This window comes from Mustela nivalis (assembly GCF_964662115.1).
Source record: "Mustela nivalis genome assembly, chromosome: 5".
NCBI lineage: Eukaryota > Metazoa > Chordata > Mammalia > Carnivora > Mustelidae > Mustela > Mustela nivalis.
In genome coordinates this window covers 32,132,221-32,159,746 of record NC_139024.1, presented here as the reverse complement: position 1 = coordinate 32,159,746, position 27,526 = coordinate 32,132,221, and positions in this window count along the sequence as shown.

The following is a 27,526-nucleotide window of genomic DNA, read 5'->3' as shown; positions in this document are numbered from 1 at the left end:
TGGCCTCACCATCTCTACCAGCAAACCAATCCCCCTGAACCATCTTTTTGCTTTTCCTGCTTGCTTCAAGAAACCTTACATTCTGGGAGTTTCAGATGAAATATCACAACATTTGTTGTCATTGTAAAAGATCATTTAATATTCCGTGGGCACATGCCATATGTTTTGAAGGAAGATGATAAGTACTGTTTTGTCACTTTTTCTTGGCAAAATGCAAAATGGAGTGAAAACAAAGACACTTTCCATACATGAAGCTTTAAGAAAATATTGGGAAAAATATTGCAAACCAAGTTACAATGTGCCACTTCTGAATGTTATTGGTTCGAAACGTTCACAGCTATTCTCTTATCACTTTACAATAGATAGTTGTTCCCACGGAGTCTTGGCCAACATGGCACTACATCTTATGGAAATATGCATGGTCTGCTCAATGAATGAAAAGGACCCGTTTTTCCAACTTATGATGTACTCAGCACATAGTTATTTTCCTAAATAAAAGCAACTATCCCCTAGACTTACACAGGCGAATGAATTGTGACAACGTAATACAGAGGCAAGTGCTTTACAATGGGATTAAGGTTCACACCGTAGAATTAAATGCTTTAAAATAGCACTGTTAATATCCGGGGGGATAATAAAGAGAAACACCAAGTAATATATAATCATAGTATCATACTAGATAGAAAATCAATGGGAAAACGAGGTAACTGTTCTACAGTAGTCTGTCCACACCGTGGCAATAGTGAACGGGACTGTAAAATGGATGGAGCCATTAAGATTTAAATGTTCTAGCCATTCATTACACACACACACACACACACACACACACACACACAACTATCATAGGACTGGAATTAAGGAAACATGAATGAGAACATGTGGGGTAGATGATATGTTATATATTGTAAGTGCTCTAAGCGACACCACACTCCGTTGATCTCTAAGGTAAAGGTCATGCGTGCAAGTGCTGTCAGTCACATGAAAATCACGCTTGAAAGGTGAAGATCAACTCTGAATCCGTTAGGTTGTTACTAATTTCTAAAATATGTACTTGGTTACAAAATCATATTCCGAAATAAGTAATATCAAGCACTTGGTTCTTAGAGAAGGCTCCTCTCACTCAGGAGGGAGCATTTCCAGAAAGCAACTCCGGGAAGCAATAACATGCAGAAGGAACACTTCAGACCTTTGTGGCCCATGCTGAATCATCGTTTCCCCACCCCCACCCCCGTCAAGCGGCTCCTTGCATGACTTCACAGAAATGAAGTGTTTTGCCCTGCCTGGCTTTTACAGCTATAAACTAGGTTTAGATCTAAGGAAACTTCCATCTCAGTATTTTATATGGGGCTGTTATCAAGACAGAAGTATGGAAAGACTGCTCTGACATAAAAGCCTGAGACTAGAATACTTGTCAGGCACAGAGTTCCTACTGCACTGAGCCCCGTAGCTGCCCCGAAAACCTACACTTTCGTTTCTGGCCAATATCTGTGTGGTGTTTGGAGGATGTTTATTGTGCCAAATCTTCTAGGACCATTGACCCTGCCTCCTTGATAATCCATCTCTCTGTGGAATAGGATTGGTCCAAAAGGTGATGTCCAGGGGGGAAAAAATAGAAAAGAAAAATGTGTTCAAATAATACAAAAATAATCATCAGCTTTAATTTTTCCAAATATCAAACTAAAGCTGGGAAACCTCAAAAGATACCCAGATATTGAGATTTTCTTCTTATTTCCAACAATTTTAGAACCTTAATAAAAAAGCCTGGAGAAGGTATCAAGCTAAATGGATTTTTTTTTTTTTTTTAAACCATGTGTGTTTGACTGGCTGTCCTGGCCAGAGCTGACTTCTTACAAGTTGCTTTGCCAGACGTAGCAGAGACAGGCACAATCACTGTGATTAGCATCATGTGAGGAATAAACAGTCTGTGGCTGAGGCAGCAGGCTCAAATAGCTTTCTAACCCGCATTTGACCATGACATGTAATCTATCCAGAAATTTGCTCTATTGCATATGTGGTCATTTTCTCTCATGCTCATCATATCTTTTGCAGTTTCAGAACATGTATGTCTAAAAAATATCGACTGTAATTTTCATTCAGTATAGTTTGGAGCATATTGTGTCTGGGGTAATGCATGTCACTGAATTTTTTATAATATGTTGGAAAGCCATGCCTATTGCTTCTTATCCCCCATTACATTTTGGAAATTAGGAAAAAAATATGTATTAGATATCTATACGATACAGCCTTAATGTATTCAGCTGTAGATTTTCTGAACTCACCAAAAAAAACGTATTTTCCATGCTATAGGTTATAACGTATAAAGATATTCATATACATAAGCATCTATAGAATATTTAAGTGTCAATTCAAGTTGCTTCTTTGAGTAATATATCAAATCTGAAGAGTGGTTTTATGTACTCAAATTTGCATGTTTCCAGTTTTTTGAGCAATATATTATAACCCATGTAGTTAAAGAGGTTCTTATCAACTATTAGCTGATCTTAGAAGCACCTAAAAGATACTCTAGGAAACTAGCAGCTGTCTGCTCTTTCAATAGGGGCATCTCCATTCAGTTATGATCAAATGCATGCCAATTACACCCACATTCCTATTCTCACCATTTGCAAAGAGTGAATGCTGATCAGAGCAGCTGTAATGCTGAGAATAAATCTAGTCTGGAGTTTGGATTTGAGGAAAAGTTTCTGACTCACTTGTTAAACTAATAAAATTGACTTTAGGAGGAAAAAATGGACTCCGTGTAAACATATTGGATAAGAAACACATTGGGTAATAATAAACTCAATGAGCTAGCAAATCTCTTACAAATGTATAGAAATAATTGACTCATATTAAATTAATCTTTGATATTCTGGTACAGAATTAGAATAAGTTGCAATTCAAGAAACAGACCTTAAATTACTGGTCATTCTTTTCGAAGTATGCTTTATCCCAAATATCTTGAGAAAAAGAATATCTTGAACTCTCAAAGAGAATTGAGGGGGGCTGTGTGTCAGTGAAGTTGTCAAGCTTGGAGAATCTATTCAGTAGCATAATTTTCCTGATATGCCATGTTTCCAGTGAGCTCCAAGTGTCCGTTGTTTAAACTCAAAATGAGAATCTCATGAATACTTTTTAGAACATTTGAGTATATTGCAGTCTAGGAAACCTCACCAGCATCACCATCTTTATCTAGCAAAACTCAAACCTGTAGATTAACATGGAAGTGCTAAATCCTTTGGTGCGGGTGTGTGAATAATTCCATTGGAAGCCTAAAGACAGAACATGATAGGGGCACCTGGGTGGCTCAGTGGGTTAAGCCACTGCCTTCGGCTCAGGTCATGATCCCAGGGTCCTGGGATCGAGCCCCACATCGGGCTCTCTGTTCAGCAGGGAGCCTGCTTCCTCCTCTCTCTCTGCCTGCCTCTCTGCCTGCTTATGATCTCTGTCTGTCAAATAAATAAATAAAATCTTTTTTTAAAAAAAAAGACAGAACATGATAAAAAAAAAGAAACATGATTTTTTTATTAAGTATCTTTTTGCTTTTAATAAACAGGTTAAATATGTTGGTTTGTTATCATTTAAGGGCATTATTAATACTGATAATATGTAAAATAGAATTGCTATTGCTACCTAGGGGACCAGTTTATCACCCAGATGTAATTCCTACCCTGGCAAGATTGGTTCATCCAGCAGAAGGTACTTTAGGTTCTTCAGGGAAGAGATGTCACATAAGTTTAAAATTTTAGTGTTGCCTTTTTAAATGAAATTATTCTTGTTAGTTAGGTGAAAGACACTGGAGAGAAGGGCTAATTGCGGATGCAGGGATGCTGATGGAGACTGAAGCTGCAAAGCAGGAGACTTTAAATTCCAGCTCTGTCTCTCAGGATCTGGTAACCTGGGTAAAAACCACACTACTTACTTAGCCCTCATTTTCCTTTTTAAAAAAGAAAAAGAAAAAAGAGAGAGAGAGAGACAGAGAATTGGGTTACAATTGGGTATAAGCAAATTGTTCTGTAAAGTGCCAGACAGCAAATATTTTAGGCTTTGCAGGTCAGATATGATTTCTGCCACATATGGTTTTTTGCATTTTTTTTCTTCCAAAAATATAAAAACCATTCTTAGTTCACAGGCCATTCAAAAACAAGTGGCAGGCTGGTTTTGGCCCACAGGTTATTGTTTTCTGATCTCTGAATTAGAGAATAACTTATGTTTCTTATAGAGCTAAAATTTAAAATGCTATGAGTAACCATATCTAAGTCATTCTCTTATAGAATAGCCCCAAACTTTAATACCAGGGGATCTTAGTAACTAACAAAAGAGAGACTGACACCACCACCTCAAAAAAAAAAAAAAAAAGTTTCAAACTCTTAAATTCCTGCAAAACTTTCAATCAAGCCAATATTTGTCAATCCTTACCTTTCAGATAATTGTACATCTATATGGAAAAGGTGTTCTTTATTCCACGTGGATGACTTCTTATCCTGAGAGATAAATATTATTTGTACAGAAACAATATAACAAGATGAAAGCAATCCCTGCATCAAATGTGCCTGGCAAGGTCAACTCACCAGTTTATCCACACTACATTACATCACCATTGGCAGCATCCCAAAGTGAGAGGCAAATGCCCAGGGTGGTTCATGATCTTTTGCAGTAACATAGATGGATATACCTCTGATCACTAATAGCAACACTGATCCTTGAGGGCAAAGATAAATAAAAATTCTGTATACTTATACTAATTTTCTTTTTAAGAAATGGAAGGTAACCTAGCATTTAAAAGCACCTACTAGGTGTCAGTCCCTTCAAATATATTAATAGTAATAATAGCAATTATTCATAAAGTCTTCCTTTGGCCAGACATCATTGCTAATAGTTTATATGTACTAACACATTAAAACCTAAGAGCCATCCTATGTGTTAAGTACTATTACCTGCCCTACTAGGTAGATATTCTTTTCACTGGCATTTTTACAAGCAAGGAAACAAAGAACCAGAGAATTTAAAGAATGCAGGGCTGGGAGAGCCAGCTACCTCAAATCTCCTTTCTGTTTCCTTGTGGGTTTTTTTTTTCTTCTTCTTCTTCTTTCCTTTATTTTTCTTCTTGTAATGAGGTGGGGACAGTATGCATGTGTGCATATATAATTACTTTAACTCAGATTAGAGTTAAAATTTGATTCCATCTAACTCCAAACCCAAGGTGCCATCTATCCCCATAATACCAAAGGTAAGACAATGGTCCAAATCCCGGGATTAGGTGAAAGACACTGGAGGTTCCTCTGACATGCAGCTTCTACATGATTCTCAAGGTAGCGCCAACTTCTCAGTTAGGACTGAAATCATCCGCATCTGGACCCGTCAAGAACCTAGTGTGGGGGGCGCCTGGGTGGCTCAGTGGGTTAAGCCGCTGCCTTCGGCTCAGGTCATGATCTCAGGGTCCTGGGATCGAGTCCCACATCAGCCTCTCTGCTCAGCAGGGAGCCTGCTTCTCTCTCTCTCTCTCTCTCTCTCTCTCTCTCTCTGCCTGCCTCTCCGTCTACTTGTGATCTCTGTCTGTAAAATAAATAAATAAAATTAAAAAAATAAAAAAAGAACCTAGTGTGGAATTTTAACCAGTACAAAGGATACTAATACTTTAAGTACTTGACGTTACATGTGAGAAACTGTTTCAAAAGGCACACATACTGTAAAACACTTTGGTGGATTAGAAAAACTAATGTGATAGCTCTGTGTCTAACTTGAAAACAGGAAGTAGAGTATGTCATTTCATGCGCTCAAGGACTGGGGACTGAAAGTCACACTTCCCTCCTAATATTTAATTTAGAAACTTTAGAGACTAAGCTTATTTGGGGGAATTTGACTCAAGGCTTGATTTTCCTTGGATGTGCTGATCACAAAGACCACAAACATAATTAAAAGAGGACGGGCTTTGAAACCAGTCTGACTGGGGTTTAGTCAGTTCAGTTTGACTGAATCCCAATACCATTACACATTCTCCATGTGCTTAGATGTATCACTTGGTCCCTATGACCCTCAGCTTCCTCCTCTGTAAAGAAGGCACAAACTACACCTGCTTTATAAGGCTGGCCTAGGATCGGAGATAATGTAGGTAGAATGCCTAGTACACAGTAGGTAGTCAATAAGGAGTAGTTTTTATTGCTAATTAGATGCATGGAGATTTGACATGTACTGACAAAGGCTGAAGATTTGTGTAATGTAACCAATCCTCCGTACGTAAGTGCAACAACCTCATGATTATCCATCAATAATCATTCAGTTTCCCAAATACATGCCATGAAGCCTACTATAGAAAACGTTGCTCTAGAAACTCAGATACTTCAGAATGTAGCCAAAACTAGCAGGAAAATCACCTGAAAAGTATAACAACACCAAGTAACTGCTTGTGCAAATTGAATGATCCTGTGGGAAGACTGTAACCAAATCAGTGTTACCTTTGTAACACTTCATACCATCCATTTCTCAGGGACTCTGGCAAGAGAAAGCTGTTTGCTCTTAACAGACTGTTAGGCTTTGTTGTATCAACTACTGTGGAATTCAGAACTAAATTGTATATTCAGTCTGAGTAGTTCCACCTGAGACATTAAAATACAATTCTTCCTTCGCCCTTTCATTTACTTTTTGTTTCTTTGTTTTGTTTTGGTGTTTTGCCTGTTTGGTTTGGAATATTTTCAATCATGGAAAATCAGCGAGTACAATACAAAAAAATAAATAAATATTCTTCTCTGAGTCATTTGAGAGTAAGCTTACCAACACGATTCTCCATCACTTCTGAGTGTTTTATTATGAAGCTTATATAAAGACACTCTCTTATATAACCTCAATAAAACCATCAAAACCAAAAAATTAGATCGATACCTTATCATAGGCAAATCCACAGATCCCACTCAAGTCTCACCAATTGTTCCCATAATGTCTTCAGTAATGAAGGAGGTCCCAAATTATGCTTGCATTAGTTGTTATGTATCTTTGGTCTCCCTGTCTTAAGCACTTCTTTATTTCTTCTTTGATTCGTGTAACTTTGGCAATTTTGAATAATACAAGCTGTTTCTAGAAGGTCTTCCAAATTGAATTTGTCTGATGGAAGTGGGTTTTTGGGGGGTTTTGTTGTTGTTGTTGTTGTTGTGTTTTTGGCAAGTTACAGAAGGTATGTTAAATTCTTCTTTTTTCATCTTACCAGGTGGTACATGATTTTGAGTTGTTCCAGTATTGCTGATATTATCTTTATTTGATTAGGGGACTTGGATGAGGTTCATCACTGTAAATTTTTTCTTTCCTCTTTGATTTCTCAAGTTTATAGGGAGAGCTACTCTGAGGTGAGATAAATATTCCGTTCCTTGTCAAACTTTTACCCACTGCTTGTAGCATCTATTGATGTTTGACAAGTGGTGATTTTCCAGTCTAATCACTCCTTCTGTATATAATAAGTTAACAATTCTAATTCAATCATATCCTCCTTTTTTAGACTTTTATTTTTTCAAATTTTTATTTAAATTCTAGTTAGTTAACACAGTATAATATTGGTTTCAGGAGTGGAATTTAGCAATTCATCACTTGCATGTAACATCCAGTGCTCAACTCAAGGGCCCCTCTTAATCAATCATTCCTTTGGGGTATGTGGGAAGCTCAGATTGTTAAGTGTCTGAGTCTTGATTTCGGCTCAGGTCATGATCTCACGGTGACGAGATGGAGCCCTGCATCAGGCTCCATGCTCAGTGGGGAGCCTGCTTGAGATTCTCTCTCTCCCTCTTGCTCAGCTCCTTTCCCCATTCAATATCTCACTCTCTCTCTCTCAAGTAAATAAATAAATCTTTTTAGAAAATCCATCATTCCTTTTGTATTTATCAGTTAGGGAAAGCACTCTCTCTTCACTATTTATTCATACATATATTTATATGCATATTTGTTACCTTGAGCCTCAAATTACCTCAGACTTGGCCAATGAGAACTCCTTCAAGCTGGCATCTGTGTCCTTTCCCATATTCTCATTATTCTTTTTTAAATTTTAATTTAATTTGTTTTTCAGTGTTATAAAATTCATTGCTTATGCACCTCACCCAGTGCTCCATGGAATACATGCCCTTCTTAATACCCACCTCCAGGCTAACCCAAGCCCCCATCCCCCTCCTCTCCAAAACCCTCAGTTTATTTCTCAGTGTCCATGATCTCTCATGGTTTGTCTTCCCCTCCAGTTTCTCCCAACTCACTTCTCTCCATCTCCCAATGTCCTCTGTGTTATTCCTCATGCTCCACAATTAAGTGAAACCATATGATAATTGACTCTCTCTGCTTGACTTATTTCACTCAGCATAATCTCTTCCAGTCCCATCCACGTTGATACAAAAATTGGGTATTCGTCCTTTCTGAAAGAGGCATTATACTCCATTGTATATATGGACCATGTTTCTTTATCCATTCATCTATTGAAGGGCATCTTGGCTTTTTCCACAGTTTGGTGACCGTGGCCATTGCTGCTATGACCACTGGGGTACAGATGGCCTTTCTTTTCACTACATCTATATCTTTGAGGTAAATACCCAATAGTGCAATTGCAGGGTCATAGGGTAACTCTATTTTTAATTTCTTAAGAAATCTCCACACTGTTTTCCAAAGTGACTGCCCAACTTGCATTCTCACTAACAGTGTAAGAGGATGTAAGACATCCTCTCCAACATTTGTTGTTTACTGTCTTGTTGATTTTGGCCATTCTAACTGGTGTAAGGTGGTATCTCAATGTGGTTTTGATTTGAATTTCCCTGATGGCTAATGATGATGAACGTTTTTTCATGTGTCTGTTAGCCATATGTATGTCTTCTTTGGAGAAGTGTTTGTTCATGTCTTCTGCCCATTTTTTAGTGTGATTATCTGTTTTGTGTGTGTTGAGTTTAAAGAGTTCTTTATAGATCTTGGCTATCAGCCCTTTGTCTGTAGTGTCATTTGCAAATATCTTCTCCCATTCCATGGGTTGCCTTTGTTTTTTTGACTGTTTCTTGTGCTGTGCAGAAAAATTTGATCTTGATGAAGTTGCAAAAGTTTATTTTTACTTTTATTTCCTTTTCCTTTGGAGTCATGTCTTGAAAGAAGTTGCCATGGCTGATGTCGAAGAGGTTACTGCCTATGTTCTCCTCTAGGAGTTTGATAGATTCCTCCCTCATGTTGAGGTCTTTTACCCATTTCAAGTTTATCTTTGTGTATGGTGTAAGAGAATGGTCCTTATTATTCTTTGAGCACTTCCTTAGTTTTTAGCATAAGAAGATGTTCCTGGATTACTTGCTCAACCCCCACCATAAAACCTGCTTTTTTACTAAGGAGCTCTGTTCCTTTTAGTGGAGAATTATATGTAATAAGCCAGGATCTGGGCTCTAAAAGTGTTTCTCATTGTTAGGGTACGTCACTCCCAGAAACATATACTCATGGGTCCAATACCACATAAAAAAGTTTATTCTGGTTTTCTCTCTTTTCACATATTGAACTAGGTTTCACTAGTCATGAGAAATCTAGATTCTGTTATCCTTATTATATTAACCAATATAACCAATATGTTATCCTTACTGTATTTATGACTGTAATCTCCCCTGTATCTAATCCTCTCCTTACCCAGGCTCCAACGCCTTACTCTGGGTCACTGCCATTACCTACCCATGAGTACATCATTTGTCAGCAACATGGGTTCTGACAAGTCATTCCAGGCTGCTTCTGTCACCATCCTCCCCCCTCCCAAACCTTTCCCAGACACCTACCTTGATCAGCGCCACATGGTAGGTTTGGAACTGAATGATTCAGGAAGGAAAGAAGACAGGAAGTTGGGCAGATAGGAAAAAAAAATCTCCTTGCCCTTTTACTGGATTTTTATATGGGCTTTATTCGTGTTTTAAATCAACATATAGGAATCTCTCATAAATTGCCTTATGTAGCCTATTGGAAGGGTATCAACAATATAAAAGGATGCAAACAAAAGTTTCTATTAGAAGAATTCCAGAACAGTCTGAACAGTATAAAAGTAGAGTCTTTTTTTTAAAGATTTTATTTATTTATTTGACAGACAGAGATCACAAGTAGGCAGAGAGGCAAACAGAAGAGAGGAGGGAAGCTCCCCATTGAACCGAGAGCCTGATGTGGGGCTCGATCCCAGGACCCTGAGATCATGATCTGAGCCAAAGGCAAAGGCTTAACCCACTGAGCTACCCAGGCACCCCTGAAAGTAAAGTCTTAATCAGATCTGCATTTAAAACCTCTTAGAACATGAAAGTCTATTTTCAGCAACGTGCTCTACTCCACAAAAGCCAAGGCAGATAAAAAGAATGGCCCCAGGAAGGTTAGTGGCACTCTTAATTCCACATACATTCTTGCTTACACCGATAGTGTGTACTACTTGTGTGATCTTAAGCATTTTGCATAATGTTTCTATGAGCTGATTTCATCATCCATGAAAAGGAAAAGGTTGCTTCCTCACCAACCTCACAGGAATGGAATTTTGACTTTTATAAAGCACAGACAAGTTTGAATTTCTCAGCAGTAGTCAGTGTACCCTGAGCCTGAGATCTGGAGAAAACACAGCATCACAAACCCATGGAGCAGAGACCCTTGTGGATTTAGGACAGAGGGAAAGAATAATTTTTCAGTCTTTACCACTCGATGGTGCAGCCCTATGCAACCTGCTCTTACCGTCTTGAAGGAAAGGTGCTCAGGCCTTGGGTGGGCATGAAGCCAGCAGCCAATGACCTCCAATAGGAGACAGAATGCCATGATTTGGGAGAAGCAGCTACCATCAGGGGGATAGGGCCCTGGAGATGCCTGCCCTGGTCCCATCTACAAGATGTAGACAGGAAAAGTATTAGCAGGCATGCCTCTGCCTCCCTGGTCTACAGCTTAAGACATATTAGGAGTAATTAACTCTGTTTGAGCTTGGGTTTTTCATGGCATATTATGGGGTCAAATAAAATAACATATGGAAAGATCTCATTTATGTTAGGCGCTTAATAAATATTTCCAGTCTAAAAAACATTTTTATCTGGTGCTTTAAAAAAAAAAAAATTCCTCACACGTGAGTCAGTTTCATAAAAAAAATAAAAAATGTATAAGCTTGTAGCATTATCTATGGTGGCAAAAAAAAAAAAAAAAAACAAAAAAAAAACAAACAAAAAAAAACAAACAAACATAAAACCACAAACAAAGTCAATGCCCAGCCAATGGATAATGAGTGAATAAGTTCTGGTATCACACCACTGATACCAGGCAAATAAAAAACCACACCACAACAAATTGAATGAAGAAGCAAGCATACACATTTAGTTATTTTCTACTTAGCCAGACTTTAAACAGATCTGCAAAAAATGTGAAACAATGTCACCCTTTGTGTTGATTTTTGTTCTCAAAAATGTAGATAGTTTTCATGAAATGTATTAATTATTTTAGCATTTATGGGTTTATTACTGTTATTTTAGATGAATGAGTACATAAATGTTATATAATGGTCATCATCAAATAAGGATTATAAGGAAACTACAGAATATTTTCTTGTTGAGCTATAATTCACATATTAGATTCGGGTGTAAGGCAACCACAGATTTAATTTGAAAAGAAAAAGACTGAGTGCAATCGAAAAATTAGCTCAGGACCTGAATGAACAAAGACTTCCAGAAAAGAAAACCCAAATGGCCACTAATTACATAAAAAGATTTCTTAGCCTAACCTTTGAAGTAACATAAAACCAATTATTTTGCCAGAAGCTATGAAGGTTTCTAGTTACTAAGAAATTATTCTCCAATGAAACTAAACCTAATTTGAATCTAGAGATAAATAGAGCATTTTCCCAGTTATTTACATCAGGGCTATATGGGTGACATTGTCATTGAGTGGTAGACTTGGAAATGAAACCCACCACTAAAATAAAGTAGTCCTTACCAGACAGGCAGGTGTCCTGATGATCATAGGAATACATTACTTACACTCATTCATGGGAAATTGCTTAGAATACTTGGCAGGCAACACCTTTGAGATTGCTATAAGAATTAAAGGAAGACTTACATGTAAAAGTGATTTGGTAACTACATAAGTGTGAGAAATCATCATTTGTTTTAGAATTGCTTTTAGCCAAAGAATTGGAGGTGAGTATTTTGGGTCTTGATGTATTACAGATGGGGCAGGGCAAGAGAGAAGTGCCCAGGTTCCTCACTAGGCAGGTAGTACCTGAGGCCCCACCATTGAGAAAGAAATGATTGTCCAATCAGAGGCTACAGAGTGATATTCATAGCTATTCAACAGTGTATACAGCACATCCTCAGAGAAACATAATAGTGCAATATTAAATTCAGAGCACAAAGTTATAGGGAAGAAGAAATTTCAGGCAGAAAATAAATGATAACCACTTTGGGGGCATCCTTGACCATAACTTTGGAAGATAGAGGGTTAAAATGCCTTCGGATGTCGCTTGTGGTCATATATTGTGGCTGCCTAATTCATGGCTTTGAGAACCACAACTTGCAAATTTCCAGGTACCTGGGGACAGTCTGTGCCATTAATTTGGGAGCAGTACTCCCTTTGCAATAAGTAAGAAATCTAGGGGAAAAATTAATGGCAGGGTATGGCCTTTACTCAGTTGAGCATAGACAATAGTGGCTTGTGGTGGAAGGAGGAGACGATTAATTGCAGCATTGGTGTCTGTGCCAAATTCCCAGGTCTAGCCACAGAAACATTTGTTCGCTAGAGAAAGGAAAAGACAGCAGAGGAAAAGGCACCTAGGACTCATTCCTAACTAAAGTGTGTTCAGTTAGCTGTAGACTAAAATGCCTTTGTAATGGGGTATTTGTAGAGTCAGACACCTCCAGTAGTGCAGGGGAATGCTGTCCCAAATCAAGGATTTCACGTGATTCTGAAGATTTTAGCTTTTCCCTTCTAGAAAGTCTTACACAACAGAGTACCCGCGGCTTTGGTAATTGAAAGATACTGCACTACACTGTGAACAAAATTTCACTCTTCTAAATGATGTATTTCAGGAATCCACTTAAAGATTTTTCCATTTGTTTATGCAATAAGAACTTCTATTGTGTGTGCCTGCTTTTATAAAGGAAAAAAATCAGCTAATCCAATCTCCTATAATTACCTCTTATCGTGTACTGTATCACTGGCTTTCCCTGGAAGCTACACCTAAGGTATGACTAAGTAAGAGATACTGGCTTGAGAGATCTGAATCAGGAAATACTAGGACAAATTGAGATGGGTTCTCTCTTTGTGTTGCTTGCCTCACTTTTATTCAAACAGGAAATAGGATGCCTCCAATTTCACTGATTACCAGTTTCAGTATCAACTTATCAAGACAATGATGGGCCCTTTACAAATGTTCCTCTAATGTTATTTTCCCAACAGAGGTAGAAGCTGACCTATAGTTCTTGGAGCTATAGTAAAAGAGCACATTGTATTTGCCTACAAACTCCTCTAGCCCTGCTCACTGGCTGCTTAATTTAATGTAATTGAGCCTTTGCCCAAAGAAGTCTGATAGAATGCTTAAAATCGGGCTTTTCTGTGCTCTCGCAGAGTTTGGATTCATTTACGTTCAACTTATCTGGTGCCTCATGTCAGTAAAGTTGATCCTGCTGTTCTCATTAAGCATCCTCAAGAAACTCAGGGCCAGCTCAGGGAAAAAGCAGAGTGGATGGGTCTGGATATCTCTACAGCCAATTCTGTGCAATGGGCTCTTCATGGTCTTCAGGGAGAACGCAAAATCACTGTCACAGCTCATTGAAAGACCAGAGGTTTTGAAAATGTCCTTAGGCTTTTTCATTGCTAGCCCTGTTTCCTCTGTCTCAGGTTCCTCAAAAGAACTATATTCTTTCATCTGAAATTCCATAACAGGCTAAGTAGCAATGTCATTCTAAAGGGAAAAGGGGCAAAGGCTAAAAAGAGATATGACGAGAAAAATAGGGTTCTCAAAATGGTAGGCAAAGACATGCGTTGGGTAGGGAAAACACTCGGTTTGTAACCTTAAACCCAAGATGTGTTACTTGATTAGCTCTTGTCTCTAGCTTCCGCTTCTTCCTTAAAACATGAGCAATTAAACCTCCCTCATGATTGTTAATCTTATTGAGATAAAATATGTGAAAGGTTTTTGTAAATGGTTAATATTTGTATTAATTAATTAATTATAACAATACACAAATACTAATTATGTCATTATCTTATGGTGTGGACAGTGCTATTAGAATTAGAAAGTGGGACCATGAAGTCACAAGATTTCAAGACTTGTTGATTCCTTGTTGATTGCCTTGCTTTGAATCTGTCTCCTTTTGTAAATGAGATAAGGTCCTGTTTAGCAGTCCTTTATGGTGCTTTCCTGAGCCTGGCTCTGTGCTAGGGGAGTGTTTCATTAAGATCTAGGACAAGGAAGCATTTGCCCAAGATTTTTAGCTAGGGGCTTCAGAAGTGGGAATGAATCAATAGAACCCTGAGCTCTGAGCTCCTGCTCAGGGCACTCTGCTTTCATCACTTCTGCATTAAGGCTTTTACACCTCCCTAAAATCACAAGGATTAGATTAAAGTTCTTTTAACACTTTAAATGTACCAAACACGGCTCCTTCAGCCAAATGCCCCTCCATGCCTCAATGAACCTGGCCTAACCCAGAACCCTATGAACACGGGAAATGCCTGGTTGCTCGTTTTAGCAGCCAACATATCTTCTTTCCTGTCCAGTCCTTGTTTTTGTCTGCTCTTCCAGGTCCCAAAGATGCCAAAAGTTCTGGACCAGCCCCATTCATACATACACACCCCCCACACTCACCTGCATGAAACTTCCCAACGACTAGAAACTTCTGGAATGTTTCATATCTCTCGTTACTTTTGCACAAATCTTCCAGTTCCTGGAGGGCCTTTCTCTCTCTTCTTTATGTGGCAAACTATTCATCTCTAAGCAATGAGACCCACTGCCAGCACTTCTGTGGTGCTTTCCCAGACTTATCCATACAGGTCCCCTCCTAAGAGCACTTTGTTGATGTTATTATAGCATTCAGCATGGTGGATCATGCTTAATGCTTTGCCATGTCTGTCTTGCTCATTCTTGTACTGATTCAAGAAACATTTATTGATTTCCCATACTGTGCCAATCACTGAATCCTTTGTCTTTTGGGAATTTCCAACTAGATTTCTGATTTGAGGGAAGAAATGTATGTGTGAACATCCTAACACATTGGTGCACACTCTGGTAAGCTAGAAAACTGAGAGCCAGCTGCAAGCTTGAGTTACATAAGTGTCAGTTAACATGGATATTCACACAGATGTATTGAACACTCAGAAGTAGGCAACTCTCATCCCTAGAGCAGAGAAATTCTAAAATATTTATCCCTGGCTCAGCGCAGCCCTCTTTCCGGAGCTCTGGCTGTTTGTATCTGGCTACCTCCCAGGTATCTTCATTTGAAAATCTCCTAATAACATTGAACTTATCGTATCCAGAATTAATTCTATTCTTAATATTCCCTTTTCCCTCTCTCCCCACCTTGTTGCTTGTTTTCTCACACAGTTAATGACCCCACTGTCCCACAGAAACTGTAGTCTTCCGAGATTCCACCCACTCCCATATTACCACATACAACTGGTCACGATAACTGTAACATTAGAGCACTTCTTCGACAGCACCTTTAGCTGGGGTGCTCCCTATTTATTTACTTGCAGATTAGCCCACAGTGTATCCTTTAACCTTGCCTTGTTCCTCTTCAGCACAATTTGCATATGGGAAAAGAGGAGGTCTTCTTAAAGATGCAGACCATGTTACTCAGCTGCTAAAAATCTCTCAGTGGCTACTCATCACCTTCAAAGTAAATTCTAATTTCTAGCATAGTGTTCCAGGCCCTCATTATCTGGCCCCTCCTACCTCATCCTTGGACTGTCAATTCAATATGTGCTCTGTATCTTCCACCCGTATTGAATTACGTTGATTCGTCCCCAACAAATCACAGTGTCCCTTGGCATATATTGATTTTAAATTCAAATTCACTGCATTTCAATTCAGACTTCTAAGTCTCTCTTCGAGAGAGACTTAAGAGACTTAGGTACCCCTCTTTGAACTTCTCTAGCACCCTGTGTTTTCATCTATGGTAATATTTATAATGACTTATAATTGCTCACTTTATTTTCTGTATCCATGCTTACTTACTCTTCTTTCGTCTTTGACTTTTCTCGAGGTCAACTACATGGTTGGTGCTCACTAAATATGTATTGAATCAATGAATGAAAGAATGGATATCATTAAATGTGACATAATTAAAATTTTAAACCAGTTTAAATGATGTTGTTTAACAAGTTAATAGATGCTTATATTATCTAATTGATTTAATTTCAGAAATAAAGAGAAACATTCCTAATTGTCCAATGAGGTAAAAGTGGATTATGAAATATAGATAAAGCAATAAATAAAATAAAATAAAATAAAGAATGACAATAGATTGTATCAAATACAAAGTGAAACAAAACTCTTCTTGGTTCTGTTCTCATAAAGAACAGCTTTGTGGTAAGTAAATTCTACATAAGAGGTCAGTGAATTTTTCTGTAAAGGGTCAAATATGATCTCTGTCACATATTTTTCTTTGGTTTTTTTTTTTAATACAACACTTGAAAATGAAAAATTAAAAAAATTTAGGTCAAAAACAGGCTGTTCCTGCCAAATTTGGCCTGTGGGCTGTAGTTTGCAACTCTAATCCTTATAATTATATGTGAATGACTAGACTACATTAAGAAACAAACAAGCAAAAAATCATTGTGAACAAAGTTCCCTGAAGATAAGACTTTAGATGAACTTCTAACATCAGACATCCTAAATAATCAGAAGCAATAAGTTCATCAACCCACTGATGGATTTAGTCAAAACAGAGCTGAGGAAACTACATGAATCTACAAAATCCTAACTATTTTCATCTCCCAATTTATAAACTTCTCTGGTGAGTTTAACAGAGACCTTAAAAACCATCAAATCCACCTGTTAGGAGACAAAGAAACTATCTTGGGATGCCCAAGAATTCCTTAGTAACTAACCCCAAACTCTACCTTCATGTGTAATCTTCTGTGTCAATCTGACCTTCCATGGATCACATCTTTTCTTATCTGGCTCTCCATTTGGCATTCTACTAATAACATTGTGTTTCTCTTAATCCCAAGTTGTCCTACACCTTACTGTAAGCATTTTGGATACACTACTTTTAGAAGACTCTAAATTCTAAGAAGTACCCATGATGTTTCTGTCAGGGATAGAAAAGGACCCTTGAGGACCTTAGCCATGTAACCTTCCGAGTTCAGCTGGTCTCCACAAAGGCATTTCTCAGAATAACTGGAAGCGTATGTGGTCCAGAGAGAAAATGTAGATGAGAGGTCGGGAAGAAAGCAAGGGTCCATAGATACAAGAAGATTAATTGTGAGATCTTTAGGAAGAAATTTTAAGTCCACAGTGAAGGAATAAGCCAGAGATTATGGACTGAGCATTCCAGGAAGAGTTTAGAGAAAAGAATATCAAGCCGGGAAACTGACAGAGAACCAGAACAAGGTTATTAACAACTCCAGCATGTCATCAGAACTTGCTTTCTCCTGGAGTGGGGGTAGAGCAACTATTTTAATGAACAGAGCTGGGCAAGACAGTCACAGGGCTTCTTCAGCAAGTCTCTGCAGAAGGAATTGAAATATGAGCCTAAAAGATGGCTCTCCTGGGAAGAACTAGATTCTCCTTCCCAGCCACTACCTATGACCCTACATCTCTAACCTACTTACCATTAATTATAATAAAGATAATAATAATAATAATAAATTTTAAAGTGGTTTTGACTCTCTACTATGTCCCCTACCACCCAAATCCTAAATGTAATGATTGGCAAGATAGAGTATAAATAGAAACAATTCTAGTCCAATATTCTAATCAATTCAGGACTCTTTAGCATACCAACCCCTGAGAATAAGGCACCCATTCAGTGACTTTGATGACTATGGATGGCAAATTCACAACTCCCCCAGGGTAAGGGAAGATATAGGCAAACTGGAACAAGAGTTTTTGTTTCTTTGTTTTTGTTTGTTTGTTTGTTTGTTTGTTTTAAGTAGGCTCTACACCTAGCATGGAGCTCCATGTAAGGTTGAAGTCATGACCCCGAGATCAGGACCTGAGCCAAGATCAAGAGTTTGATGTCTAATCAAATGAGCCACCCAGGCACCCTGAGATTTTTTTTTTAGTTAATTGTTGGAATCCCTCCTTTATGAGTTTCAGACTGCATCTGGTCAAGCTCTATGACTCTTGGCAAATTACTCAAGGTCCCTTTCGTATAACACAAAGGAGTTCAGCCAGAACAGTGCTTCCAAACCTTAATGAGTATATAAATAACTCTGAGATGGGTCTGAAATTCTACATTTCTAAGAAGTTCCGGGTGACACTGATGTTGAAGGTCCATGGACCCCATTTGGAATAACAAGTAACCAGATAATTCTTGGGAATTCTTTCAGTCGAAAATTCAACCACTTGTTAAACTTTGTGACATCAGAATAAGCGCAATCCTCCCTCACATGAAAGCTATAGTAGTCACTCTGAACAGGCTGTAGACATCCCCACTTCCCTCTACAAGTAAACATTGGGATTGTTATTCCTTGGACATAAGCGAAGCCATGTATTGGTGTTCTCACTTTCACTTTTGGTGACTACTTTTCAACTAAATTCTTTAGCTTGGTAGCTCACTTAAAGGGCTTGTTAAAACAAGGTCTACTCTGCCTCTCCCTGATCCTACTCTTTCCATGTTTTTCATTCAGTTGGTTTGGAGCCATGTACAAGATTTTGAATTTCAGGTGACTTGCCAAGTCATACTGATGTTACTAGTTAAGGAACCACACACTGAGAATACTTGCCTTAGTTTTCTTCATGGAAACTATTGGTAAATCAGAGGTTGATTTTTATTTTATTTGTCTTAACGATTTTTAGGTAAAAAATATTAATTTTAGTCCAATTACTATTAACTTTTTTTGTTTCAGCTGATTGTTCATCTTCTTCCTGTCTTCATGAAAAGCACTGGACTTGAAATAAAAAATGCTGGATGCAAGTTCTGGTTTTGATTTTACCAGCTCTGCAACCATAGGCAAACTTTATAATCCTTGGGTCTCCTTTTCTTTGTCTGAAAAGTGAGGCTGAATAGTTTTATTTTTCTAATGTTATGTACATTTTAGCACAGTTTTAAAAAAATCATAGGAGGGCTGATGTGGTTGTGGGAGCATAGTGAGCAGGGTGGGGTGGGGGATGGCAGAAATATGCAGGAGAGGTAACACAGGCCCCATGGACCAAGGAAGCCCTGCTGGTTTCATCTAAGACTGACAAGAAGCCACTACTGAGTTGGGAGCAGAGGTGACAGAAGATGACTTACAGACAGAATAAGTTTTGAATTCCAACTCTGCCATTTATTAGTTTTATAATATTGATACATCGCTTAACCTCCCCACAGCTGGGCTTCCTCAACTATAAAATGGAAATATTAATATCAGCCTTGTAAGTTGGGTCCAAGAATTAAAATAGGTTTTCTAGCTATGCCTCTGACAAATAATAGTATCTTAATAAACTGACATTATTCAAAGTGGCACTAAGATGATAGATTTAAGGGCATTTTGTAAGCCATCAGTTCTATAGAAATGTGAGATTCAAGAAGAAGATACAATCAGAAACAGAATCTTACTGTGTTTCACTGAAGCCACATGTTCAGATTAATTCCCAATCCATTCTTTATTCACATTTTCACAATCCTATTGTCTATTCCATGTTTTTTCATCTCCTCTTAAGCATATTGAATGAATGTTGTCAAATGTCTTGACGAAATCGGGATTCTTTATATGTGTAGAATTCCTGATTTATGAGTCAAAAAAATTGAAATCAAACCTGATGGTCAAAACCTAATAAAACCTTGTAGAGGGGCACCTGGATGGCTCAGTCATTAAGCATCTGCCTTCGGCTCAGGTCATGGCCTCAGGGTCCTGGGATCAAGTCCTGTGTGGGCCTCCTTGCTCAGTGGGGAGCCTCGGTCTCCTTCTCCCTCTGCCTGCCACTCCCCATGCTAGTTTTCTCTCTCTTTCTCTCTTTCTCTCTGTGTCAAATAAATAAATAAAATCTTTAAAAAACCTTGTGGGACTTTAGCTTACTGAATTAATCTTATATCATGTACTTATCATGTACTTATTACTTATTTTTCCAGGTATTCAGAAAACTTTGCTTAAAAATGTTTCATAAAGGGCATGTGGGTGGCTCAGTTGGTTAAGCAACAGTCTTCAGCTCAGGTCATAATCCTAGAGTCCTGGAATCGAGTTCTACATAGGGATCCCAACTCTGTGGGGAGTCTGCTTCTCCCTCTGATCTTCTCCCCTCTCATGCTCTCTCTCTCTCTCCCTCTCTCATTCTCAAATAAGTAAAATAAATAATAACTTTTTAAAAATCTTTCATAGAATTTTGCTAAGATTGCCATAAAGCCTTGGTGATCATAGTTTCTGCAATTGAACCTCTTCCCAATTTAAAAAAATCAGAATTTCGTTGACTCATCTTGAATGTTCTGGCACATCTCTATTTCCAATGCTCTCTGGAGATTTCCATTTGAAAGCTGTCTGAGTTATGTAGTTTTATTCCTCTTGGCCTGGAGAAGAACTCATCAGAGCTTTTGAGTGATTTCCCACCTTCTTGCTCCTATGGCTACTCTTTGTCCTAAACCACTCCGACTCCATTTTCTTCACTTCAAAGTTTAGTTTCCCAGCAGAGAATAAAAAGGCAGAAGTCTGCTTAAGCAGCTTTACTTTCACTCTGTTATTTGTTAGGCTGGTACCACCCCTCCTAGGTAAAAATCTTCTCTTACTTTTTTTACTGAGTATGCTAGCGTATTCTAGAAACGTTCTCCAAGAGGCTTTCTTCTAACAAGGCCACTTTTCTGTGTGTTCCTCTTGGATGTGTTCCCATCTCTACCTAACATCTCACTTGGCTCTTCATGAGCCATGGGACACTCCTTTTCTTCCCACCAATCAAGGCCACTTGCCATTTACCATCAGACCACTTTCCCCCCACTCCCCTGGACCTCCATCCCTCTGGGGTTTTATCCATCAGCATCTCCATCCCTGAGGGCTTAGCTCTCTTCTCTCTCTACAGATATTAAACGTCACTTTTCAAATATTGAAGGCCCGGGTCTGATCATTCTTCCCACCACTTTGTAGACTCCAAGATGACAAGCCCATTTTATCCTACAGCTCTTCCACTAAAGAAACCTTCTTTATTGCTAAGAATTACATCCAGAGTAGTGGTTCCCTTGTTGTTTCCTTAAATTTGTGACTAATAAAATAGTTTATAAGGCAAGCCAAGAATTTATCAGAAAATTTACCTCTAAACAGAGATATGGTGAGTAAGTACCAAATGCATTGCAGGTATTTGATAAACATCTGTTAAATTAACAAGCACATGAATGGATGAAGAAGAGTATATAAGCCATGTGCTCTTCCTGAGTTTATCACTTGTGTGTAAATGGAACACCATGAAGGGTGAATCTGGAGAAATTACAGAGATACATTCTAACTTACTACAAATAAATTCTCATACAGTAGGTTACATCAAAATGTATTTTCTTCTTCAGGCATTTCCGAACAACTCCAGATGGAGTCCTGCCTCAGAACCGTGGTCTAAACCTGTACTGAGAAGTTTGATAATTACGATATAGCTCTACTCCCCTTTCCCACCTGACAGTGTGTGCTCGTACTCACCCTTCCCTGGTTTCATGAAAACTGCCAACCTTTCTCACTTCAGAATCAAGGGGGAAATCCTATTTCCTTTCGGCTGAGTCTCAGCCCCATTACAGACAATTATCATTGCAACCTGAGGTTTGTTGGGAAAGTAGGGAATTTGAGGGTCACAATGAAGCAGTTCCTGGGAAAGTCAGAGGCAGTGAGGAGATAAGAGCAACTGAATTAATGAAGAAGTGAAGAAACAGAGTCTACTTTTCCAACATGTCCACACAGCACAGGCTCCACATTCATGAGCGAATGAAGAATTATGACCTGGAGATTTGTACATGTCATCAACTAGGAGTCATTAGAGGCTGCTCAGAGAGAAGACATAAAACCTCAAAGGACTGGATAGTTTTTACCCAAATGTAAAGGTACAATAACCTGAAAGCAACCCTGGAGAATAAGGAGGACACAGACCTTACCTCCCAATACAATAGAGTCTGGAGATATGAAGAGCCTCAGCTGAACAGGAAGCATGGCTCTCCAAGAACAGCCCATTCGTGGTAGTGGACAGATGACTACCAAAAATCAAAGTGATGAGGCTGTCTGGGCAGTGAGGCAGGCTGGGATTACAATGCTCCAAGTTTCCAACAGACTTAGCTGAGCAGAGCCTGATTTAGGGAGGGCTCGGGCCTCTGAAAAGAATCAGCTGTGGCCTGGATTAACTGGGATCCCAAGTGGATACCAGTTCACTTGGATAAACAGTTGGGGTATTAGTGTTTTAAATCTCACCATATTCTGACTGGCAATCCTTGATAGATGAGAATTCTGTCTTAAAGGAATCTGGACAAGGATACAGATTTCAGAGACCAAGTGACCTCAGATTATGCCACCAGTAAATAACAGAACAAATGCTAAGACCCCAGTCTTTTGACTCTAATCCAATGCTCTTCTGCCATACCATTGTCTCTTTCTCACAGTGCCCCTTCTTTTCCACCTTCTTCTATGTTCGCACACCCAGAGAAACCATCTTCACCCATCCCTGTTCCTTCTTCTTCTCCCCCTTCTCCTCTCCACTCAGAGGGTGAAATTAGGCTTCTGAGGGCCTATTCCACTGTTGCTGGTATCTTGTTACTCCTACTTCCCATCCCATTTCAGGAAGAAGGAGTCAAAGTAATTATGAAAGCCCATATCCATTTATAAACTTGTCCATTTATCTTAGAGATTTCATATAAAAAGATAATTCCCAAAATATCTGAAGTTGAAAGTACATAGCATGAGTTAGTTAACATTGCCATTAAAACTGGTCCTTTTTTGTTTTGTTTTTCTGACTTTCCCTACTGTTTTGTGTGTTTTTTTTATTATTATTAAACTATGGAAGGAAAAAGAAGGACTTGCATAAATGCACAGAGATGGACAGAAGGTGCCTTGAAAGGAGAGCTCACCAGGCTATTGCAAGGCTGTTCTCCAAGTTTTCCTGTCTATCTGACATTTTTCCCCCATGGGGGTTCCCCAGGCCCATGCATGTCCCTGTGTGGACAAAAGCACAAAATGTGTTTGGGGATGGCAAGGGCAGGGAGATTCTCTTTTGAGGAACTTCAATGTGAAGGTCGCATGCAAGAGTGAGTTTGATCAAAATGAAGAATGCAGATGAGTAATAGGAAGGTGTATCTCTTGCCACACGTAAGAAGACCCCGTGCCACAAAAAGGTGTATTTACCTGCTCCCACTTCCCACTCCCTCAAAATTCAAATTCTGGATGATTACATAGAATTGATTTTATGTGAAATTGAGAATCACAACTAACTATATATATATGTGTATATATATATATATATATTTTTTTACACACACACATATATACATGTGTATATATATATATACACACATATATGTGCTATATAACATATCATATATATATTTTTAAATATCCTCCCTTAAAATAAATTTAAGAATCTTTTTTTTTCTTTTTAAATAGTGAAAAGTAAATTATAAGGAGCTGGTACCTATGTACAAACATAAAATAACCATACACAGAAGATATGACTTTTCTCTTCTCAGAAGCTTAAAAGTCATGGCTACTTAACTCTCATACTAAAATTCCATATTAAAATAGTAAGGAAAAGAGCCATATAAGGATTTTACTGCCATGGATGCTCAAAAGCAATTTTCAATTTTTCATAACTTCATTTTTAATACATATATTTCCCCAAATTACCCAGGAGAGCTTTCCATACTGCGCACTAGGCACATACAAAGTTAAATGCAAAGTTCACACATTTTGAGTAGAGTTGGTTGGGAGATGTGGAGGAGAGGGGGTGGGGTTTTGGAATTGCTTTTATAGCAGAAAAATGTGCATTTTTTAAAACTTCACTTGACCATGTTCTTTCTTCAACTGCCTGCCCACAGTCTCCCACTAAAATTGAGCTTAGACCAATTATAGCAGCCTTAACATGATTCTAAGCAAAGGAAAGGTGATCTTTTAAAGGAAGCTGCAAGAAATTCAGGCCCATTCTGTTCTGTGAGCTTGAATAATTCAGGTATTCCTGAATTCAGGCATTCCTGGCTATCTCTAAGGGTTATTTCTCCATTAAATGGAAGGAAAAGTAGTGTTTTTTGTGTGTTTTTTTTTTTAAAGTGTTCTGCTACCTCTCCTTTCCCTTACTTCCCATTCTCCAATTCTACTCTGCAATCCAGCAAAAGAAGAGCATTTCTTCCAGAAACCACAGTATCTTACATAGTAGAAGGTAGATCAAGATAGAGTATCCAATCACCCATCAGGCTAGAATCTACACACACACACACACACACACACACACACACACACGTGTGACACACACGTGCTGGCATGTGCACATGTGCCTGTGCAAGACACTAATATACTCTGTTTTAGTCAGCTCAGGCTGCTATGAAAAAAATAGCATGGATTGGATGGTTTAAGAAACAGACATATCTCACAGTTCTACAGAATGGGAATCCCAAGATCAGAATGTTAATATGGTTGGGTTCTGATGAGAGCTCTCTTCCTGGCTTGTAGTATCTTCATATGGCTGTGGGGGGAGGGTGGGGAGGAGGACAGAGAGAGAGAAAGAGAGAGAACTCTAGTCTCTTACTCTTCTTATAGATAGGAAATCAGTCCTATCATGGGGGCTTCACCACCATGATTTCATCTAGACCTAATTACTTCCCAAAGTCTCCACCTACTAATACCATTATATTGGGGCATAAGTGCTACAACATAAAAATTTGGTGGGAACATAAACATTCAGTCCCTAACAGTCATCATAATTAATACAGAAAAAAAGATCCCCTATTTTCTGACATTTAAAGCTTAAATGAATTATCTGAGTAACCTGATCTCTGCTAAAGGGGATTCTATTTATTTTGCTAGGAAATCATTCAGTACTCAAATGAATAGCTTAGCCTAGAATTGTGCTAGTTAGTGAATTTAGCAAGTTTGCCAAAGCATTGCCCAGAACATCAGCTGCTATAGATAACAGCCTGAGGTATCACCACAAACTGATATACCCTAGGCCCAGAAGTCATTAGACTGACTGAGATTGCTTAATACATTATAATTTAGGATATATTTTTTTGAAAATTCACAACAAATATTGAAAAACAAAGAAATACAAAAGGTAGAGTTTTTTTTTTTTTTTAGTTATTTGTGAATACGGGGTGATGAATGTGGATAGTCCTTGTATATTTCCATAACTTGTATTTCCAAAGTACAACATTGAGCTACAAAGGGAGAATGGTATATGTAATGCTTATGATCTCTAGAAGCTAGGGTGGTAAGAGGAGGGTGGGTTGGGGATGAGGGGAGGGAAGCAAATTCTAGATTTGTTTTAACTCTGAGTCTTTTATATGGTATATCCTGCTTACCTTTTGAGATTTAGATGACTGTTAGAAGCATTAAATATTAAAATGAGCTTTTTAAATGCATGTGAGACAGAGACAGCAACCCTTTATGTTTTATGTAGGATGTGTACAATACATTCAGATTATCTATTATAATATCTACACATACAATTTGGTTATAAAAATATGCAATACAGCCAGTTTTGGGATGATCACTCATGCAGAGTCTTATTTTCCTTGCCATGGAGGTGAGAGATAAAGAGGGCTGGGGGGGGGGGGGCGGACAAGGTCTCCCAGCCCTTACAGGGAGGAGCCTTTCTGTGTTCTGAAAGATTGTCTATCTTTTGGCCATGACCTAGGCTTTATGAAAACTCAACTCTACAGAAGCTTCTTTTTATTTCTCCTCGTATGTAATAGCTTCTGGGAGTAGGGCTAGGGCAGGACAAAGTCAAGGCATTTTAAGGTAGGGATGATCTTCATCATAGGTGGTAGTAGAAAGATAGATGAAGAGACAAAGAAAGGACTTTCTCTCTTCATCACCAAGACAAAGTATGGTAAATTGAGGCAAGGGAATGGAGCAGGAGGATTTATAGCATGTGTCATAAACCTATAGGGATAATTCACTAAATGTCCTTAAAATACATATAACAATTATATTTCTAAGCATTCTGCAAGGTAGCTGCTATTACCCCATTGTACAGATTTTTTAAAAAGCTGAGGCCAAAGCAGATTTGGAATTTGGGTCTGTTTCCAAAGTCTCCACTCATTTCCTTTACCCTACTTTTAAATTCATCTTAAAATGAAAAGGTGGGCAGGAGGATACAGTTAAGTTTTCCAGGTTTAGCTGGTCATAGTTTTTGTGGGTAACATTTAGGATCTGATTCTGATCTGAAATTTAAGAGGAAACCACTGAAGATACTAAACGAGAATAGTGATGCAATCAAATTCAAGGCCCAAGAAGAGAACCCCAGTGGCAATGCTTGAGAAATTAATGGAAATACTATCAGATCTGGGATCCCAGGAGGAGGAGTCAATGAACATGAAGCAGCAGGGTGCAAGGCCTATGTGGGCTTAGGCTGGGCAAGTAATTAAGCTAACGTGACGTTTCAAACAGTATATTAAGGATTTATTTAGGAAAACGAATACAACAGAGGCATTTTTTGTTGTTTAGAGAATGCAATTGCACATGCCATGATTTTTGAAAAGAAAAATAAGCAAATCTACATTTAAGTGGAAATATATTTATGTATTTGCATCCTAAAAAATTGTAGTGATATCTATGATCCCATTGCTATAGCCTGCCAAGAGTTTCATTTCTTTTGGGTTTAGTAATTTACAATACATAACCTTACCCAAGAAAACATAAAAGTTTTCAATGTATCAGCCAAAGCATGGACCTAAATTAGGGGTCAGAAATGCAAATATGTTCACAAACAAGGGAATAGCCTGAAACCTAAGTAGCTAAACTAGGCTGGGTGTAGATATTAGAGAGTAGTGAGGACTATGGTAAATTAAGGAGTAGAGAAGGGGCAGGGACTACTCAGCTTAGGTCAACAGCTGCCCAGTGAAAAAGACAGCCTAAAATGACTCAGCTTCCTAATTTTGGAAATTGAATGAAAATCCAGAAATCTACACTTTTATGTGGAGTTTGGTGACCTTAAACACTGTATAAACTAAATGAAATATGTCTGACCCAAAGAAAAAGAAGGCAGCGACCTTGTCTTAGAAACAGACTGTGTTTGAGAAACAAGGTATGTAAGGGTATTTTGGAGCAAAGGGTGACATGCTGAGGTTAGAGCTATGGAAAGACAACCTAGGAAGTGACAAAGTGTCAGTGAACCATTATCAAGCTTGAATTTTAAAGAAAATAGAATCAAGATTGCAGAAGATGTACATTTGTTCCTGCTAGAATTGTATGGATAAATACACTTATCAACTAGTTAGGATATGAAGGGGTT